The 15,812-nt window shown below is 37.6% G+C and overlaps 1 protein-coding gene across 5 annotated transcripts in view; it reads left to right on the top strand.

The window, feature by feature from the left end:
• Positions 1–15,812, top strand: part of LHFPL2 (LHFPL tetraspan subfamily member 2) — a 139,777-nt gene that overhangs the window by 67,828 nt on the left and 56,137 nt on the right. For 2 of the 5 annotated variants that reach the window (XR_010827956.1, XM_066988982.1), the window contains exon 2: positions 9,978–10,030. The exons of 1 other annotated variant lie outside the window; for it this stretch is intronic. The gene's annotated coding sequence lies outside the window, so the exon portion shown is untranslated. Of the gene's footprint in view, positions 1–6,953; positions 6,973–9,348; positions 9,368–9,977; positions 10,031–15,812 lie in introns of those variants that run through there. 2 more of the 5 variants (XM_048055029.2, XM_013190871.3) reach the window with 2 other exon arrangements.

Below are 15,812 nucleotides of genomic sequence, written 5' to 3' on the forward strand. Positions count from 1 at the left end.
GTGAAAACTTTGGTGCTGTATTGGCATTAGTGGAGTTGGAGGTGTGGGAGGGAATTTTGTTTGTTCATCTGATCTTTGTCTGCAGATGGTTAATGACTGTCTAATCTTACCTGACCAGCAGGGAGCCTTCAGTGATTCTTCACAGTGTTAAATGATATTAAATGAGACAATAAAACTCAGTCATTATTGTCTACAGCTGGGTATGATACAGTCGGGCTAATACATTAACAGTTGTTGATTGGTGTGATAATCACACCTGCATAAGCTGACCCCTTTTTATATAAAAATAAGGGTATATGTTGTATTTTAGTTGTTCAAGCAATATTGCTTATCCTTTTAGTGTTTTAATAGCTTCAATACAGATCTGGTAGGAATATTTCTTCCGAAGCACAATGCTGTCTGATCACATGCTCTGCATTTTTAATCTTTCCTTTGTAGCATTCTTTAAGTTACATAATCAAATTAAAAACATATAACTATCATATGCAACAGGTCCTTTTTGTGTCTTCTGACTTATGGAGTGGGTTATCCTACACATTTTAAATTGAAGTCCTTAATTAATTAATGCAAGATAGCAATTTTGCTTAGCAGAAATCTTTTAAAATCCAGCAGTTACTTTGCTGTAGAAGGCAGACTTTTTGCCTTCTCTGAATAGTGTCTTTTTACACATTGTAAGTATTTTGTTAGTTTGTTAGTTGAACTTTATTTCTCCTGTGTCTTTTCTACTTCTCTGCTTCAGGAAGCCCACCCAGTTCTCATTCATGTTTTTAATCTATTTCATCTGAGGTGTTACAGTGTTTCAGAACTGGCCACATGTGGGAATTCTGGAATTCTGAGTTTTAATCTTGTTTTCACTATTGCCAGAACCAGCAAAGAAAAAGGAGGAGAAGGAAAAAAAAAAAAAAAAGGACAATGAAAACTGAAAAGAAAGAAAAGAAATACTCTCTTGGTCTTGGAGGGTTTTTTTTGGGGGTGGGGAGCTTCTGATGTCATCCATGTTTCTAGTCCTAGTGAGTGCAGAGAAAAATTTGAAAACACCTCTTAAAATGTGAGATAATCATGTATCTCTGGCATTTGCTGTCTAACAAAATCATCAAGTGTCAGGAAGTTCACAATAAAATTGTACAAGTTGGCAGCAGTATCTGGTTTCTTTAACTGACTCATCAGTTTGCTCTGACTGAATGAAATTTTGGCCTTTCTTTGACATGTCCTCATAGATGACTAATTATTACTTCAAGCTCAGCATTAAGTTTTTTTTTTTTTAAGGCATTTTTAGCTACCTTGTTACATCCCTATGAATTTCTTCCTGAATCATTACAGTTAATATCACTCTTGTACTTGTTATCGAAGTGAAGGTCCATTATCTTGGACCTTCGCTTGACCTATATATATATATGTCAAGCGAAGGTCCAAGATAATGTCGTAAGGCCATAAATGAAAAAGTAGACCAGAGGTTTATTTAGCCTAGTATATAGTGATAGCCAGTGGCCTAGAGAACAGAGTAAATATACACTGATGCTTTTGTAGCATCCATTGTTCCACATCTCAAGGATGTACTGAGTCAAAGGCGGCAAGCTTGTGTTTAATCGCTTTCAGTGGATCTTTCCTTCATTAACTTGTCCAGTAATTTCTTGAGCAAATGAGAAATTTAGCATCCAACTGCATCTCACATGGAAAAGTGCTTTCTTGAACCTTACATTCCCCGTTACCCTTTGATATTGTCTGCACTTACATTAGCAAAAACAGTGAAGAGTTCTTATCTACTTTTCTGTGCTTGTCAACATTTCATTAGAGATCTAAAGAAAATACGTTCTTATCACTGAAATGTGTGATCCATTCACAAGATGCTGACTCTCTGAACTGTAGAAAGCTCTCTCATAACTGTATGGCTTCATGAAGAAGCCATATATTTTATGTGTTGTTGCTTTTGCCACTTTGGAAGAATTTTTTGAAGTTACCTGGCAGACCACAAAATGGATTTTAGCTCTCTGGGTAAACTACTGGGATGTTTTAAAACAAAACAAACAAACAACAACAAAAAAAACCACCACACATTTGTTAGGAAGAAGAGTTGGGCTTTGCTTTTTTTTTTTTTTTAAGTTATAATGGATAGCTTCTCAAGCCATTATTAATCATTTCCATCTGAGAATATATATATATTTTATCTACTTAGAAAAGAAACAAAAATATTCAGCAAAAAAAATCTTCTTAGACTCATGGTGTTTTCCCCTTACACTTTGGGATACTATTACACATGCTTGTGATTATCCTCTCTGCAAACAATTATCAGAAAAATTCATCAGTTTTCCAAGTCCCACAGAAGAACAGATGTGGAATTAAGTTTCAAACAATGTACTCTTAATCACTTACATGTGGATACAAAATGAACTGGAGCTCAGTGGGAACGATTGGATGCTTTGTTAGTCAAGCGTGGAGTGGAGAATTTGCATTTTTCTTGGGCTTCTTTCTCCGAACAGTCCTTTGAAAACAGTGCTAATAAATGAATAAGAAAAGTGTCTGTTTCAGATATTTAACTCTTTCTAGAGAGCCAAAACCCCTGGGGACCACCTGAGTTGAGCCGGAATATATTACGTATATGAATATGAAAGAGATTGTGTATATCTGTAATATCTGTATAATTTTCTCCCTTAACTTGAAAACTCTTTTGATGCTGCAAAGGATATTGGGGAGTAAAGTAGCTGCATATCGTCTGTGCGTTTTCAAAAGCAATAATTTAAAGCAGCCAACTCTGCCTGTAAGAGGTTTCGAATCAATATTCAATTGCTGGAATACCATAAGAAAACAATTATGTAAGAAAATATACTCCTGTTGTGTTCTGAAACTCAGCCTGCATTGGAAAAAGCCCTTAAAAAGATAGATTGCCCATACAAATACTTCAGACTTCAGAAAGCTATTTACTGGGAAGAAAAGGTTAGTAGATAAGGTCTCAAATTTACAGTTTAAAGCTTTACAGAATTACAGATTTAAATTAGTGCACCAACCAGACAGTGAGACTTAAGGAATTTTCTGATTCATGTTTTTGGAATTAATTTGTTTATAATTCATAAGAAATCTCATGGAAGCTGGGCTCTTCATAGTTTTTCCCAATATGTTTGCCTTCTCTCACACATACCTACGCACATGTCTTGAAAAATATGTTTTCAGTTGCTGCAGAATTGAAACTATTGTTAAAATGTATAATTTATACATAGAAGATTATTTTTTTCCAAGTTATTTGATCCAACATAAACTGGAAATAATGTGCTACCATGAATCTGCCAAAAAAAAAACAAAACTAACGAATTTGTTGATTCTTAAATTATAGCAAACTTCACTGAACAGACAACATTATATCTTATTTCAGAGTCTGATAGTGGTTTCTTGGAAGTCATTGAGCTCCTGTGGAAGTTTTAAAAATAGCCTTGTAGTGTCAAATTGAAGGGTTAAGAGAGCTGTGAACTCAGTTGCAGATTTTCTTGGCCCTCTAACCTGGAGTGGGGCATGAGATTAGTACTGATGCATTTTCCTGCCTTCCAAGGGTTTGGAATGTGAGCCTTGCATCTCACTCCCTTGTTGGCTGGTCCTTAACTTGTCACCACCTTGCATATTCATCATTAGGTTTATTCTGTTAGCAAGGAAGTGTCTGATGCCAATTAAAATATTCATTGCTAATAAAATAGCAAAATGCAATGTTTTGAGAAATCGAGGGAAGAGAAGGTATTTTCAGATATGTTTGTTAATGTTCTGGTCAAGTGTTGTCTCTTAGCTCAATTGGTAGAGAGATCTATGAAGGCTAAAGCAAAGTTTGTATATCCTTAAAGAAATCTTTCCTATGGATTTTTTAAGGCTGTTTTGCTTGTGCTTTGTGAACTGACCAATTTCTTCCTTCTTTGTTTTTGTGGAGGTCTGCTTGACCTTAGTTTTTCATGTTTTGTTTCAAAATTTATTTTCATGGATATTACTTTGTTTATACACTTCACAAAAAACAAAAGAGCTAATCGTATTAAAAACAAACATATTTATACCACTATGTCTTGTTTTTTAGCCTTGGTCTAGAATGACATAAATGGCCAAGTATTTCGTGTTCTTTAAACATGACTTCGTGAATTTACTCAATGTAGATCTCTTGTGCAGATTCAGGACTTTTAATAAATGCAGTTGTCTGCAGCATTTGAGAATCAAAAGAACAGGACACAGCTAATAGTTCCATAACCTTGTAGGGCTGGTAAAGCTCAGATGAGAAACTACATTTTTGACATTTAATACTTGGAGAGTATTTTAAATGAACTTACAATGTGTGTCTCACTTTTAACAGCGGGGCATGGGGTGGCTTTAAGGTATTAAGTACATACTTTCTGAGAGGTGATTGAAGGGTATGCTAACATATTGTTAAAAATGTACATATCTTTGGAAGAGCTTCCAAGTTTGTTCCCTTGGTATTGCAGACAATCAGGCTGTATGCAATTCTTTTCACCATGTCATCAACTTCTGACATAAAACTACGCTTCCTGTCTCCACTTCTCTTTAAAGGCTGAAGTAGAGTCTTTGTCTTTCAGATGGTATAGAAGTATAATTTTAATGTGCAACTTAGACACATTCACAGTTAGTTTATGATTATTATGTTCCTGCTCCAACATTGGCTTGTTGTTTCAATATCCCTTCTTTTTTCTTACCTTTTAACCACTTACAGTAACTGTAGGAAATAATTATATTTCATTTTTAGCACTTTTTTTTTTAGGCGAAAGAAGGCAAAATTACATATTTTCTCAACTCTCCCTTGATCAGTTCAGCTGTCCTGTCTTCCTAATTCAACATGGATGTTCTTCGTGATGAACACCCTTTCATGAGTTTCAGTAAAGCTTGTAGGAGGTGACCTTATGATTACCATAAACTTTCTGGCACGTTGAATACCTGTTTTGGGAAATGTAAAGGTTAGACACTGCTGGCTAGGAAGCCCAAGGGTGCATATTCAAGGGAAGCATTTCTGACTATGATTTGTTCCTTTGGAAAAGCAAGCTGGATGGAGATGACTTAAGAATTTTCAGGCATCTGTAGAAACTGCAGGATGTTCTCCAGAGCAGGAATGCTGGGCAGATAAAACTTGAGTAAGGATTTTTGTTTTAATAACAAAAGTTTACTGAAACACTCAAGACAGGCACATGGAATCTTGCCCAGTGTTTCTTCTTTCTTTATTTTTTCTTTGTATTGCATTTGGTTTTTGTCTTCTGTTTCTGCAAGACTGAAAATCAGTTCTAAGACATCAACAGAATCATAGAATATCCTAAGTTTGAAGGGACAATAAAGATGTTGGTGTTCTAAGCAGTATTTTTTTTTTAGCTTTGAATTAAAGTCTGAGTGCACGATAGGCCTACTGGCTGGATAATGTTCAGGTAGGCCACATAGCTTGACCTCAAAGCAAGTTCCTTCTACTGATACTAGGCTAAGTTCTAGGTTTTGTGACTTAGCAAGGTTATTAAATGAACCACTGAAGTGTTTCATGATTAAAAAGAAGCTTTGTGCTGGTGGAAGGTCATCATAAAATCATTAATGTTGGAAAAGACCTCTAAGATCATCCAGTCCAACTGTGCACCTACCACCAATATTGCCACTAAACCATGTCTCTAAGTATCACATCTACCCCATCTTAAGCACCTCCAGGAACGGTGACTCCACCACTGCCCTGGGCAACCTGTTTCGATACCTGACTGCTCTTTCTGAGAAGAAATTTTTCCTAATACCCAACCTGAACCTCCCCTGGTGCAACTTGAGGCCGTTCCCTCTAGTCCTATTGCTAATTATCTGTGAGAAGGGGCTGACCCCCAGCTCCCCACAGCTTCCTTTCAGGTAGCTGTACAGAGCAATAAGGTCTCCACTGAGCCTCCTCTTCTCCAGACTAAACAACCCCATTTCCCTCAGCCTGTCCCCATAGGACTTGTGTTTCAGGCCCTTCACCAGCTTCGTAGCCCTTCTCTGGACATGGGTTACTAAGAACTGTCACTAATATCTATGGTTGCTTTAATTTTATAAGCCACTTTTAATGTGTATTTATTATTGCATCTCTGAAAATGAAAACTGTGAGGGGAAAGCCTGGAAAAAAGTCCAGTACAGAATATGTGCTTAAGGTATACAGTGCTGTTTTCCTGGCACCACAGAGGAGTTTGAGAGTGTATTTTGAGGTCTTGTAAAATCTTATTCATGCCTTAGTAAGTTGGTTGCTGGTTATACGTTTGGTTGTTCTGTTAGAAACCTTGTCTTAAATGTAAAGGAATTTGAATGTTAAAATGATTCTGCTTTTTGGGAGGTGAGGGTAGGAAGAGGGGAAGATTTTGCTTAAGGGAATTTCTTATTTCAGTTGAAACCACAAAACAGGTTACTAATTAGGTTGTGGTGCAGGAGTACTCAAAAGTGCAGGAATTTTATAAAGCCATTTGGAAACTTTATTGATTGTTTCCATTGAATTGTAATAGTCACAGCTTGCATCACTGGGATGATACTCTGAATATAACTTTGGCATGAGAAAGAGATGCTGGATTGAAAACAAAACAAATCCCTGAGCCGTTGGTTTAAAGAGTGTGTGTGCATGCGTGTGAGATAACAATTTTCTGTTCTATCATGAAGGGAGAGCCATGCAGTGTTCTGTGACAGTCCTGGGCTGTCTACCAATTAAATACAGTGGTGTGCTATTTGCTTACATGTGATTGCAAAACTCCAAGGTTACCATCCCTAGGCCTTCACAAGAAGATGACTGAGCTGTCTCACTTGGAGTCATTCTGTTCCACTTCTGCCAGTAGACTACTTTATTTGTAAACTTAGCATTTTGCAGGCCACAGTGTGAGGTAATCTGGGGCAATAATTTGGATGCTAATAATACTCTTCAGAAGTTGTTATTTATTAAACCATTTGACATTTAGGAAGAAGAATAGCCTGAGCCAACCAAGTGTTTCAAGTTCATTGCTGAAGAACGTGCTACTGGTAAGAGTATTTAATTAGCAAACAAATGTCAGGGCCCCTGAAGGCACTAATGGGCCTCGCCATCCCTGCTCAGCCTCCCCTGGGTCCTCTCCTCACCTTTGTCTGTCAGCCCAGGGGCTTGTTTCAGCCCAGCTGGAGCTGACAGACCGTGCTGGAGTGGTGTTGCAGGTCTGCCTGTTCCCAGCTTGCTCCCCGCTGTTACAGGTTGACCTGGTGTCTTCTTGTGCCTGGTGATGAGCATTAGACTGTCCATGGGACACAATTCTGTCACTGTGCCCATGACAGGAGTGTGATAGAGCTGCTTTCTCAATTGCTTCTTGTCTAGTCACTCATGGTAGTGGCCGAGCTGCAGCCACCTAGAGCATCTTTCTGTCCAAAAAGGGGCCAAGGACATTTTTGGTGACTGGGGACATGTTCTTGTTGAAGGGATTACTGCAAAGCTGCTCGCTAAGTTTGGCTGTCTTAATGAGGGAAGGTGTTCAGTTGCTCTGGAGTTGTCAGAAGTGATGTGTTTAATGGAGCAAGTCCAAAGTATTGACTGTGGTGTAACTCGCAGTGCTGCCGTGTGAGGGTGACTTGCCTTTTTGCTTTGCTGTCCCTGTCTGTGACATGGAGATGTGACTTAGGAAGTGTGTTGTAAAAGTGGACTTGCTAAGTGCTTTTACACAGCCCTGAAAGTAAACAATTTGTCTTTTTATCTTCACAGTTAATATCAAAGGTAAGAACTCCCAGTGATTTCAGTGAATGTGGGATCAGACTCCTAGCTGATGTTTCATATTACTTATTTCAAATAAAGTTTTAAATTTAAGTGAAATAAACACTGTAGGATGTAACTCACTTTAATGAATAACTTCACTAAAAATTAATTTGCATATCTTTTGTTTCAGTTAGTAATAAGACTTGTTAAATAAATGTGGTAATTTGGTTCACTGATCTCTCAGGTGCTTATTGTATTAGGTAATGGGCTAAGAGGGATCTTTCATTCACAGTGCAGGTCTGTTAATACTGCTGTATTTATTCTGTTTAGTTTTGTGGGAATTGCTAGGATTATAAAAATGTAGTATTTGGTTTAAACGTTTTAATGATGTGTAAAACTAGGCTGTACCACTTTCTTGGTTAAGGTGGTGTGATGGGAAAACAGGAATTAAGAACATGGATCAGCAGCATATTAGGAGTACATCTGGGTTTTATTAGGTGTAAACTTCAGGGCAGGTGCATTTGGGTGAAATGTTTTTTGTAGTGTAAAAAAATGAGATCTTTTTGTTCTCATTGAAATAACTTGTAAATTTTATTGCTTTGCATGGTATGCTGCTTTGAACTTTGAATTGTGTGTCTGTAGATATATAGTGTGATCTAGATTGAACAAATTTGGTAGATTATACTGGAGAAATGCTAGAAGAACTGCAATTTTTTTTTCTTGTGTATGTGGAAAAGAAAATAGCATGGGAAAACATGTTAAAAAAAAACCAAACTATTATGTATCTTAAGCTGTTATTTTCCTCTCTTGTTTATTGTAATTAATTTAGAGGTTTCTAATCTACTAATAGTATAACCCCAAAGAAAATGTTTTCCCGTTCTTGTTTTGCTGTTATATCTGAAGCTAGCCTTAATGACGCCTATAAAACAGTATGTTTTTTTTTATTATTTTATACTGTTCTGCATTGATAGCAAAAGACAAAGAACCCATTGAATGAATTATTTCTATTCATAGTGACATAATTGGTCATACAAACTTTCCTGAAGTAAGTAAATATTTCTTTGATTGGAATACTTGCTGTTGTATATAATACATGGAAGTATCACACAGTAGTGTATCTAAAGAAAAAGCTACTTGAAAAGGATGTTTTAAGATACAGCGGATATATCTGTATTATTTTTTTCCATTTTTGCTGGGGAGCCTGAGTATACCCTGTTCCTGTTGTGTAGAAAGTCAGGGTATGTGACAAGGGTAAGTTACCAAAATAGCTGTGTTCTGTTAACAGTGTCCAGCTTATTTGCTTCTCCTGTTGACTGTAAATAAGTTTAGATCAATGGTCTTGCATGGTATACAGTATAGAAGACTCTCCATGAATTGCACTGAAACATTTCTCTGTGCAAATAAGAAAGTAGCTAAAAATTAAGAATGTTGTATTTTCTTTGGGTGGAGAGAGGGAATTAGTGCAGCAAAATTTAAGGTTAATTTAGTTGAAATAGATTTTATGTGTTTTTGTCAACTGTTGTAGAACTTCATCTGAGCTATTTTGAAATTTATAAGAAAGAGCTCCTGAGAGACAGACCAAATGTGCAAATGTGTTTTTCTCATTCAGATTTGTTTGGGAGGATTTGGGTTGAGTGTTGGCCATCTGTGGAATAGAGGAAAACGCACACTGCTTTTGTGGTGATGGGAGAATGGAAGGTGTGTGCAGTTTCTTCTTGCTTTGTCACAAATGTAATCTCAAAAAAGACTCTCTCCTTTTTAATATAGTACTTACTCTCCTCTATTTTTGTAGCTGTTATTGTGCAAATATCTGTGGAGCGGTGGTGGAAGGGGTCTGGATGTATGCTTCTTATGCTTGAGGGGTTGAGCCTGCTACGTAGTTCAGTTTTTTATTTCACTGTTTTAGGAACTTTTGTAGCTCTTCCTAAGTCACATCTAACTTTAAAACATTGTTATGAATTTGAATGTTATATACAAATCATTTTATTTTTATTTCCAAAACTTGGCACATATTATTAGTAAAATAGAGGAAGAGAAGAAGATGCAATGTTGAGCATGGTTAGTGGTTTATGTGTTACTCCTTCACACGTGCATATTTTTTTTAGCGACTTGGTGGTTTGGAGTGAGGTCCAGAATGCTACATTACTAGCAAAGCAAAAGTGTCATGGTAGTGAAATGTTATCCGCATGCTTATAGTCTCTTGTGAGTGGAGTTGTGCCATTCTAGCCACTAGAAACTAATCATAAATATTGTTTTAATGTTTTTGGCTCTGTACCTTTCTTACATTTTACGTCAATTATTTCTCTAGGTATTGCCAGTCTTCTGAAGTGGTTGACCAAGACCTAAGGACGTGGAACACTGGTGAGTAAAAGAAATTCAGATTATATTATCTAGTATTTCCACATGCTGTCTACCTCTGAAGCTTGACTGCTGTTTGAGGGTTGGAGGATGTGCAACAGGCTATTCCTTTTAAATATTTCTCTTTTTTGTGAGCACCACAATTCTACTCAGATTATTCATCTGATATTTTAAGCATCGATTTTAAGAAAGCAAAGAGGAGGTAGTGTCAACGGCTGCTTTTGATGAGTGAAATCTCCTCACTACCCACCACCTTGAGTTAAAAAATACTGAACTTGAATGACTAAAACTATTTAAAGTAAAGTAGTTTAATCTATGCTTCAGTAACATAAACGTGATCTGTTGTATTAAATGAGTGATACCAAATACAGACTTCTCAGAATCATGGCAGTGTATACACTAAGACATGTAAAGTCAGATCTTGTTCCACAATACATGGAAACCTAATGGTGAGTTAATAAATTACTGCAAGTTGATTTTTTTTCTTTATTTAACCCCCCAACCTTATGTCTATGGTTCTTAATTCCCTGAATTTTCTCTGAAAATTGTGGTGTCCTTTCTAAAGACAGATCATTTTGTAGGTCCTTTACATCCTGTGTGCCAGTTATGTACCTGCTGTGACTAAAAGGGGACATGGAGTCTGAGAAAGAACTTTAAAGATTTTAGTTACTTTTTCAAGTGAATTTTCTTTACTAATGTGTTTATAAATATGTTATTTGCACTTCCCTGACTGTAGAGCTAGGCTGGCAAAGAGAGCCTTATAAGTGCAGAGCTAAACACACCAACTGTTAATAATATTTAATAATAATAATAAAAATCTTTCAAAAAGCACCTGCATTTTTTTTGCGAAGAGATGGTTATTTGGAATAACATATTTTTCTATTCCTCTGATTTCCTTCCATAGCCAAGCCAGAACATGTGAAATACTTAGTATTTATGGAATCTTGTTTGATTCCAATGCTGTTGGCAGCCAATGTAAGTTTTTAGCACCCACAGATTCAGTTGTGCATGCTATTGACTCTGGTGACCAAGAGCAGAGAAAATGTGGTACAGTGAGACACTCTTGCCTTGTCTTTGTCTTCCCTTTTTGCCCTTTATGACCTCTGAAAGTTGTATTTGAATAGTTCTTAATATCTAGAAGGTGCTGTTTCTTTCAAACTTTGAAGGAACTTATCAGTTCAGGACATCATTTATCTTCGTGTAATTCTATTTTACTATCACCTTTCTATTTTTGCCTGTATTTTACCAGGAGAAGCACTTAAGTGAGTTTTAAGTGAATTTGTCAGTTAATTTTGCGTACTTCCTTTTTGCCTGCTGTCTTAATCCCTCCTCCTAACGTCCCAATTCTCAGATCTAAAGGGCTGTATTCATGGTGTCACTGGTGCACTTGTGGAGTGAATTGATAGTTCCTGTGCACTTTACACCCCCCTTTTCCTTCCTCCTCAGACAGAATGAAACTTGTTCTTTCCTTCTTCTGTAAGTGTTTCCCAGGGCATTCAAGAGTCCTAAAAAATAAGTCTGATGTTTACATTAGTTCATCTGGTACTCTGAAATAAATGTTACAGATCCTTGCTCACTTTGAATGTACTCAGTTATCTAGGATAGTTTTGGTCATGGTGAATACATGACCAGAGTTGTTAGGAAGTCTGAACAACATTAAGGTTCCTAGAGAGAAATCCACATTTTGCCCTTGCCCTTGCTCTTAAGTGTAGACTTATTAGGAGCCACAGTAAGCTTCAGGATCACAAAGGACTAAGGAAAAAGGAATTCAGACTATATTGAACCTCATTAACCACTCTCAACCTCACTGAGATACCCACATGTATACGGATTTATGTGGCTTCATTTGTCTGTGTGGCAGCGTGACACGTTTATTCATGCTCTGTGTAAGTTAAGTGTTTCACAACACACAACTGTGCCACTGAGTTGAAACAGGTGTGTTAATCCAACAGGTACCACTCTGGGGTATGTAGTGTTTGATCCCATAAAAAGCTGAAGCTATTGAAAAGTTTCTTTACAGTGTACAGGGGAGAATTCTGGTCTGTGCCTCTTCACGTATGGGCTCTGTTAATACCATATGCCCGTTCTTCAGAAGTCACTTGCCCCAGGTATTCTGAAACAAAAAACTATCTTTCTGTCAAGCTAAATGGACCTATAGTGTAAGGGAAACAAAGAAAATACATACAACGTTTTTAAAAGTAACTCTAAAAAATTGCTTGTGACTGCTGCTTGTGGGTGACTCAAACGTGCTTAAAAGTAATCTTATAAACAACATAGTTCATGTGAAGTTACTTGTGATTTTTTACTGACATTTAATTGCATAACTTCAAACTGAAATCATTTCCTCCTTTACAGAGTGCTGATATTTGTTATTTTATGATTAATACCATAGCCTTTCTGGTGGGATGCTCTGATATGGGGCCCTGATTCATCACAGAATCAGAGGATATGCTTAAGGGTCATCAAAATATGGCTAAAATGCTGTTTGTTTAGAAACTAAGAAGACGAGTAAGTGTTTTGTTGAATGGGAAAAAGCTGAAGCACCAACTTTTCTTGTGTTGGAACCTTGCTCATGCTATGGACCAGTGAGATGATATACCACACTTTTCATAGCAGTTGCTGGGGATGAAAACTGAAGTGTGGGGATGAAAACTGTGTACTGTATGGTAGTTTGGCTGGCCTTGATAGAGCATAGACAGTTTATGCAGCGTTATGCAACAGCAGATATAGGTATTCAGTCTTACAAGTTTGATGCTCTTTAAGAAGTTGCTAGTTAAGAATAAAGACACTTCTTATTAATTTAAAATTGTTTCTTGGATACCTTTACAGGTATGACTAATTTTATAGTAATGTGCCTTGGACCAGTTAAGAGCTCTGTAGCGCTTAGCAACATAACAAAAATACCAGCACATGCATTAAGAGCGTGAAACTAACTTAAACAAAGACCAGCTGTCAGCATTAGCAGATGGGAAGTCTATGTAGAGGGATACATACAGTGGTGATGGTAAAATTACATGGTTAATAAGATTAGCTCTGTGTAGACCTAAAACTACAGATCTAAAACTTGAAAAATGTGAAAACTACATGTTTTGAACAGCCAGCCTGTCCAGGTGACAATACTTACCTAGCTCTCATGCGTAGATCCCAGTTAGCTTTGGAGGATAAGAGTTGTGCTTCCAGCCTTGGAAACAACTGGGAGAAACCAAGGTAAAGGAAAGCAAGTAGAGTGCCTTTCTGAAGGCCCTTCCTTGTGTCCTGATGGCCCTCGTAAGAAGGAAAGCCATAGTTTGCTCATGGTATTCCAGATGTCATCTTATCCATGTTTGAACTTCATCTGCCTCATGACAGTGTTTTTATGACGTAAGGGATTATATCTTAGGTTTTTAATAAAGCATTTTTAATAAAATGTTAATGGTTTTGATGTAATTGAAAGGTCACTGTATGTTAGTCCAGCATAGCTCACAGAGCTCACAGCAGAATACAGATCAGGACAGGGAATTGATTTTGTGGTTTTGTGTTTGGTTTGGGATTTACGGTTTTGTGTATATCAATACAGTTAAGTATTCTGTACATAACAGTACAGAGTCAGTTTCCACCCCCCACCCCCCATCAAAAATGGAGCTGTAGCCAGTCTTGCAGGTTTTACTTGTTTTCGTTAAGAGCCAGAGTAAATAGGAAGTTATATATTTGTACTGCTTTTCCTATATGAGCTACCTCTTGTCTGTGTGTGGGTGGTGGTGACGGGGGGCGGGGAGGGGGGGCCTGTTTTTTATTTTTCATGTAATTGGTCTTTGTGTGCTCCTTCTTTGGAGAACTGTAAGGTGATATTAAAACACTAACTTAAAACTGTGTCACACCTCAATTTAATAGAAACAGAAATAGCGATGGGCCTTTTTCCCCTTTCTCCTTTCTGATGGTAAATAAAAGGAAACAGAGGTTGAGTTTCTAAGCCAGGAAAATCTGAAGGTTTGGAGTTCTTTCTCTGGGAGGTCAGTGGGAACTTTCAGATGCTGTAAACCAGGCTGAACTGATAATTTGCTTATGGAGTAACAAATACAATGGCTAATTTTAATTGCGTTATTTCTGGAATTTAGCACAGCTCTTGACATGGAGGTGCCATGCCGCCAACAGTGAGTAAACAGCAATTGCGGCCGCAGGAAGGAGTGTGGCACAGAGGATAGGGCTGCCTGTCATGACCCTCACATTCTATTTCCATGACTATTATTAACTTGCTAAGTGGTATTAGGAAAGTTGATTGTTTCTTACACTTTTTGTCTGTGTAGCTTGCAAGGTGCTTGCTTCAGATACCGTGCCTCAGTGTTTCTCACTGTTTTAGTGTCTGTGGCTTCCTTCAGGTGCCGTTGCAGTGCCTGCAGAATTTCTCTCATGCAGTGATACTAAGTCTCAGGGACTCATTGTGTAATGTGGAACCCTGAAGACATTTGAGTATCGATTCTGCCAGCAGTAGGCTAGTAATACTGTACAGAGCATGGTTTAATGTTGCATCTGGACTTACGCAACTGCAGGCTGATGCCAAAAGGGGCAGTACTGCTTCAGCCTGTTCCTTCCCCTCTCTTGCATCAGCCCCCAGCCACAAGGTGAGTTCAAGGTAAGCAGCTGATTGAGTAAAAAAAAAAATCTAACTACCTGGGAAGTAAAACTACATCAGATAACTTTGTTGGGCTGGCTTGTCCTGTGGCTGTGAAATTGCTAGATGTAACACAAGGGGCAAACAGGGAATAAGCAGCTGGAAGTAGGTGCAGAGAGGGATTTCAGCTTTTTTTCTGCAAAAAATAATAAATACACCAGATGAGACATAGCATGAAAACGTGTGCTTGTTAAGAGTTGCATTTTACAACCAGGTTTTGAACATTCCAGAACAATGGCTTGCAAAGGACATGATAGCTCAACTTCATTTCTGCTGCTGTTGCTGCTGTTACAGTCTTCACTGGAAGTATATTTTCAAAAAATTGCTTTATAATTGGTTTCACTGAAGGAGCAGTCATCTTTGTGATCCACATTGCATTTTCAAGGCATATTTCTGATGCCTAAATATAGCTTCCATTTTACTTCATTTAAATGCAAGTCCACATAATCTCTCATATTAAGCTGACAAAAGTTGCTCTTGATGTGATATATTCTGCAGACATTGAGTTCATGATTTCCCCTTTAAACTCTGTCAAACAACTTCATTCTTCTTTGAAAATGACTTCTGTAATTGGAGTTGACTGTTTGAAGGGCATTTTTCACCCACTACCCTTTCTCTTAAAAATGTACCCACTATATTAGATTGGTTTCTTTGATCTTATTTTCTTTGTGAGCCTTGTGTAATAAGATCTTGTGTTGAAGGACTTGTCTTTGCCCTGCTCACCCTAAGTGTTTGTGAAATAAAAAGGGGTGAGGGGAAAAGATGAAGAGAGAACAGAAATGTTAAAATGATTTTGGAAGATATAACATTTAACTTTAATCAAAGAGCCTTTACCCACAGCCCACACATGGTGGCAAGGATATGAATATTTCCTGACAATTGCATTCACAGCTGAGGTCACTGAGTAAGTTCAACGAAGGAAGAGGAATAGTTCAGCCACTCGAAACGTGAGTACACCTCTGAGAATGCTGCAGCCCGACGGGGACCCCGGCTCCGAAGCCCCTGTATGGCTGAACTGGCCAATGATGTTGCTGAAACTTCACATCTGTTATTTCTTACTGCCCGCTTTTCTGGCAACAGCCAATCTTCATTTTTTCCATTATAGGCAGCTGCTGGAACTAAAAAGGGCTTGAGCTC

The sequence above is a fragment of the Anser cygnoides genome, chromosome Z, assembly GCF_040182565.1.
Source record: "Anser cygnoides isolate HZ-2024a breed goose chromosome Z, Taihu_goose_T2T_genome, whole genome shotgun sequence".
NCBI classification, from domain to species: domain Eukaryota; kingdom Metazoa; phylum Chordata; class Aves; order Anseriformes; family Anatidae; genus Anser; species Anser cygnoides.